This window comes from Callospermophilus lateralis, chromosome 3 (assembly GCF_048772815.1).
Source record: "Callospermophilus lateralis isolate mCalLat2 chromosome 3, mCalLat2.hap1, whole genome shotgun sequence".
NCBI lineage: Eukaryota > Metazoa > Chordata > Mammalia > Rodentia > Sciuridae > Callospermophilus > Callospermophilus lateralis.
Window position 1 is genome coordinate 125,830,181 of NC_135307.1, and position 6,000 is coordinate 125,836,180.

Below are 6,000 nucleotides of genomic sequence, written 5' to 3' on the forward strand. Positions count from 1 at the left end.
AGAGTAATACACTACTGTTCTTAATTCATGTGTTTTCTTGAGTCTCCTCCACTCTCACTTGACCAACACAGCTTATCCTAACTTCTTTTTCTGACAGGCTATCCTATAGAAAGTAAAAAAAAACAGAGACATAGGTCAGTCAGATAAAAGCCCAAAGGGTTGTCAGCTATGCAAACAAGTTTCCTATGAGAGAGAATGTTATCAGAAGTCAGGCAATGAGGAACAAAGGCCACCCACCAAAGATAAAGAAATTCCATTGAAAGATTCCCATGGCTTACTGATGTCATAGCCATTATAATGTTGTGGTAAAAAGTATTATTCATGTGTTTATGATGTTGTTGGTGTAAACACATGTACTGTGTTTCCAAGTATGAAAGTATAGCAGTATTGTGTATAGTATATTATAATCAATTTTTTTAAAAAGAGAGAGAGAGAGAGAGAGAGAGAATTTTTTAATATTTATTTTTTAGTTTTCGGTGGACACAATATCTTTATTTTATTTTTATGTGGTGCTGAGGATTGAACCCAGCACCCCACGCATGTCAGGTGAGTGCATTACCACTTGAGCCACATCCCCAGCCTACTATAATCAATTTTGATAATAAAAGACTGCTATTGTTAAGTTTGTGTGAGTGGTACTCAAGATTTAATCCAGGGGTACTCTACCAATGAGCTATATTCCCAGCCCTTTTTATTTATTTTGGTACAGGATCTCAGTAAGGTGCTGAGAGTTTAAATCACTGAGGATGGACTCAAACTTGCAATCCTCCTGCCTCCACTTCCAAGTCACTAGGATTATAGGCCTGCACCACCACGCCGGCCTTATATATTTTCCATACTGTTTTAGCTTTCTGTTACTACTAAAAAAATACCTGAAACAGTCAACTTACAGAGAGGAAGTGTTTTGACTCACTTTCAGAGGTTTCAGTCCACAGCTGATTGATCCTATTCATTTGAGTTTGTGGCAGCACGGCAATGGTAAAAGCAGGTGATAGTGCAATACCATTCACCTCATGGCTTCAGCATGAAAAAGAGACTGAGGTCATAATCCTATTCAAAGGTATACCCCCAAGGACCTAAAACATCCCCCAAATATCCTACCTCTTAAGTTTTCACCACCTCCCAGTAGTACATTGGTTTGGAACTAGGCCTTTAGCACACAGACCTTAGGTAGACATTCTAGATACAATTATAACATACATTTTAAATTAATTATGCATAGGTAATGTTTTCCTATAGCCATTTTGTAATTTGTATTCTAGTCCTGTTGTAGTTTCTTTCTTACTCTCTTAAGAGTAGTAATGTGATTTATTTGAAATGTTTTGAATTCTTATTTATGATTTTTGGTTAGCCTACTATATATGTTTGCTTTGTAGTTACCAGAAGTTTTATAAAAATATCTTTTGATTATAGAAATATTTTTTAAATAATAGCAATTTAATGATCACAGACATAACAGATAAAACACAAACTATACTTGCATTCCACTTATCTTCATAATTGAATTTTTGATATTCAATATCATATCTGTCAAAATTGTCTATATTAATATTTTAAGAATTATTTTCAATTATTTTGTATTTGTCTTCATACTAAAGATACAAATGGTTTATGGGTTGTGTTTACAATATTTGAACATTCTGAGTTGTATAATTACTGTTAACATTGAGAGATATGAAACTCGCTGTTTTCTTGCTCACCAATATGTTTCATCTTAAGGAACTGTCTTTAGCATTTCTTGTAGGACAGGTTGGGTGGAGATATATTCTCTCATGTTTTTATTTTCTGGGAATTGTATTCTGTAATTAAAAGACAAAGTAACTGAAACATTAAAATCCAAATACATGTTCTTTACAAGAAACTTAATTCACTTCTGCAGACAGGCACAGACTGAAAACTAAGGGTAGAATAAAATGTTACAGGCAAATGGAATACAAGAAGCAGGAGTAGCCATACTTATGTCTGATAAAATAGAATAAGTTAAAAGTGGTAAGAAAAGGAAGATCATTATATAATGGTAAAGGGGTTAATTAAGCAGGAAGAAAAAAATTCTAAATAAATTTGTGCCCCATATCAGAGCACTGAAACATAGAAAACAAATATAAGTAGAGCTAAAGGGAGAGATAGATGGCAATATAATAGTGGGGAATGTAACACTGCACTTTCATCAATGGACAGATCATTCAGACAGAGTCCAAGGGATAGCAGAGTTCAATTGCATCCTAGACCCAATGGCCCCAATAATTATCAACAGAACATTCCACCCAACAGCTACAGAAAATTCTACTATATGCTTTATCATAATTTTGACTGTACTCCTTACACTTTTAAAATGAAAAAGTTTACTGTAAATCAGTATGTTATGTTTCACTACAGCAGCCTCACCCATCTCATGTTTACTGCATCTCTTCATCATCTCATTTTCTCTTGTGCTTCATTTAATCCTTATTTTGTTCATGCCATGGCTCCTAAACCTACAAAATCCACTGCTAATGTCCCAGTAAGAGGTCATCTCAAGAGACTGACCTCGAAAAGAAATTCAAGTGATTAAGAACTATGAAGGAAAAAATATCAGTGAAAATTATTGCACAGTCAGGCATGTTCCATCCCACCATGGTTATTCTCTTGTAGGACAAGAACACAGGGATAGAAGCTGGTAAAGGGTTTGCCTCACTGAAGTAATGGAGACTAAAATTTGAGAAGGACTTGAAGCAGAAATGGAGAAATATCTAATGACTTGGTTTGAAGACCAGACACAAAGATATCCCTCTCAGCACTATGATCATCAAGGTCAAAGTAAAAATGCCGTTTGTGATGCTGAAAGAAGGCTGGACCTAACTATGATTTGGAATGTACTGCTAGCTCTGAATGATTTAAATTACTTGAGAATAATTGCTCATTACATAATGTGAGAAAGAGTAACAAATGTTCATGTGGTGATGTAAAGTCAATTGGATTTTTTTAAAACATGCAGATAGTCTGTGGAGGAAAATTATTTACCAAAGCAAAGCAAATCTTCAGTATTGACAATCCCTCCCTACTCTGGAAACAGTCAATGCTAAGTTTTAAGACATTGAAAGATGGCATAACAGTATGATTTGGGGGCAATTTTGGAGGATACCAGCTAAAATTCTTCTTAACCTACAGTGAGAAGCACAGGGCATTCAGGCATCTCAACAAGCACACACTGCCATTGCATTACAGGAACAATGAGAGGTCACAGATGACCCAGCTCCTCTTTCAAGATGCTCTCCTTGTATGTGTTCACTGCTACACTAGTGAAATGAAGAAGCACCATTTTGGAGAACCACACACTTCAATGTTTTGCTCATGTTGACAATGTTGTTGATTATACTCCTCCAACTTTTAATCTCCAGCTCTTTGCCAAGGTGGCATTTCTTCCTCCAAAACACCATTCTTTGATACAACCAATGGATCAAGGAGTTTAACAGGTCTTAAAACCTACCATCTGAGGATAATGTTTGCCTAGGCTGTTGCTGCAGCTGAGGAAGATAGTAAGCAGACACTGATGCAATTCTGGAAAAATTACAAATCTATGACTGCATCAAGAACCTTGCTTTCACTTGGAATGATGTCACCAAGAAATATGAGTGGCATCTGGAAAAACAGAAGAATTTCATTTAGGACTCACAGGATTTGTTAAGGATGAGGTGGTTGCAAAAAAAATCTATAATTAAGAAGCAAAACAAATTTAACCTGTGTGTAGGTAAGGATAATATTGAGGAGCAGAGGAGCTCCTAGCGTGTCTCCCCGCAAAGAATAGAATAATGAGGCACTGTTGGAACTGGAACAAGAACTCTCAGCTAGAAAGACAGAAGAAAATTGCATCCAAAAAATTCACAGTGAAGGGTTTAGCAATTTTCAACAAGCTCCTTAAAAAATTTGAAAACATGGGCCCCCCCAAACAAAAACAAAACAAAAAATATTCATAGAGGGAATATTCCTGGTACATCATCTGCTTATAAGCAGATCTAAGATGAAATAATGAAACCAAGGAAACCACCATGTGATGCCAGACACTAGGAACTTTTTGCCTGGATGACAATGAAAAACAATCCAGTCAGGCAAGTGAACACATACAAGGCTTTTTTTAGGGCTTCTCTTTAGTAAGGGAGACAAATCTCTGATAAGAAACAACCCTGAATCAGAGAAGAGTTCATTTTACTAGTTACTTGCAGGGTGGGAATGTTAATTGGCACTAAACTTAAGCTGAAGATAATTGTGCTGAAGATAATTCACTACAGCTGTTCAGGACAACACATACAGGGCACCCAAACATTGGTGATTCAAAGTGACTCTGGTCGAGGGTGGCACACATTCCTTATGTCTATTGTCATGCCATGATCCCTTTTCCTTTTGCTGGCCCATGTCTTTTTTCCACTTTATCAGTTTATCTTCCTTTTTCTTTTTTTTAATTTGTTTTAATTAGTTACACATGGCAGTACAATGATTTTGACATATCATACATTTGAATCAGAGACATTTGTTGCTTTTCTCTTTATGTTCCATAGATTCTACCTGCTGATATAAGGACTTTGCCATAAAAATCTTACCGGCTGATCTAAAAGACAAAGTGGGCAATCCAAACTTCTGGTCTGTGAAGAGTCTACATCCCTGAAAACCATAAATATGGCTCCCTGCAAGGTACAATCACCATATTGCCTAGCTTGTCAGTGGATAAAGTTTTTGAACAAGTACTTGAGGTCCTCCATGGGTTATCAAGTATATTTCTATAAATCTGAAGAATCTTATGGAAGGCAGAAAATGTTTCATCCTTATTAAGTGGCGCCAATTGGGGAATTCCCATCACTTTGTAGCAGTGGGGAGTTTTATAACTTGATACAGTCCTTTCCGCTTGGGCTGCAGTTAGTCTTTTTTTTTTTTGGTGCAGGATGGGTACCTGGGATTGAGTTCAGGGGCACTCAACCACTGAGTCACATCCCCAGCCCTGTTTTGTATATTACTTAGAGACAGGGTCTAAATTGTTTAGTACCTCGCTTTTTGCTGAGGCTGGCTTTGAACCCATGATCTTCCTGTCTCAGCCTCCTGAGCTGCTGGGATTATAGGCAAGTACCACGGCACCCAACTGCAGTTGGCTTCTGCTAATCCCCCTCTCCACATTTAAGCATAACCCTGTCTCTTAGCTTCATTTTTGGAAGTACAGCAGGGTTCTGTGTTGGGTCACACAAGTTTGTTTCCATTGTCCAAGAGAGCTTGCTAGGTTTTGCCCAGGTTAATGCAATATTGTAAGGTATGGTTTGTATCTGTCAAATTAAAAGGTGGTATTCAGGAATTGCTGGCATCTCCAAAGGGCTTAATTTTTGATGGCTCCTTGTGGCAGCTTGAATTAACCAAAGGGCAATGGAAAACAGCCTAATCGGGGCTCATGGTTTTCTTGACATAGCTTGACTAGGGTTTGTTTAATGATTAGCTTTTTCTACTTTTCCTGAGGACTGGGTTAATGAGCTGAGTGATTTATAATTAATTCCATAACTAAAGAGATTTGATGTCATCTTTGTAACAAAAGCAGGACCATCATCAATGGGGGGGGGCCTTTGGGAGTCTAAATTATAGAATAATTTCTTTTGAAACACTTTTACATACTCCTTTGGCCATCTGTCACCTAATGGGGAAGGCTTCTAGCTATCCTGTGAAAGTGTCTATAAACACTGCTAAAATATTTACATACATCTTTGAAGGCATTTGGGCAAAGCCTAATGGCCAGTTTTCACCAGGAGAATAACTCCATGACTGAAGAGGCTTTCAAAGTGGGAACGTCCTACTTGCACTTTACAAAGTCCCTTTCCAGTAAGAATAGCCCTAAGCAGGTTTCAGAGGTTGTCCATTTTGTAATAGGTGACATCATGTAGAAGATTAGAAAGCTTGCACTGATCAGCCCTAGGAATCATAATCTCTTGTCCATCTGTGAGCCATCCTGCCTCATTGAAGTATCCCCACTGACCTCATTTTTATATTTCC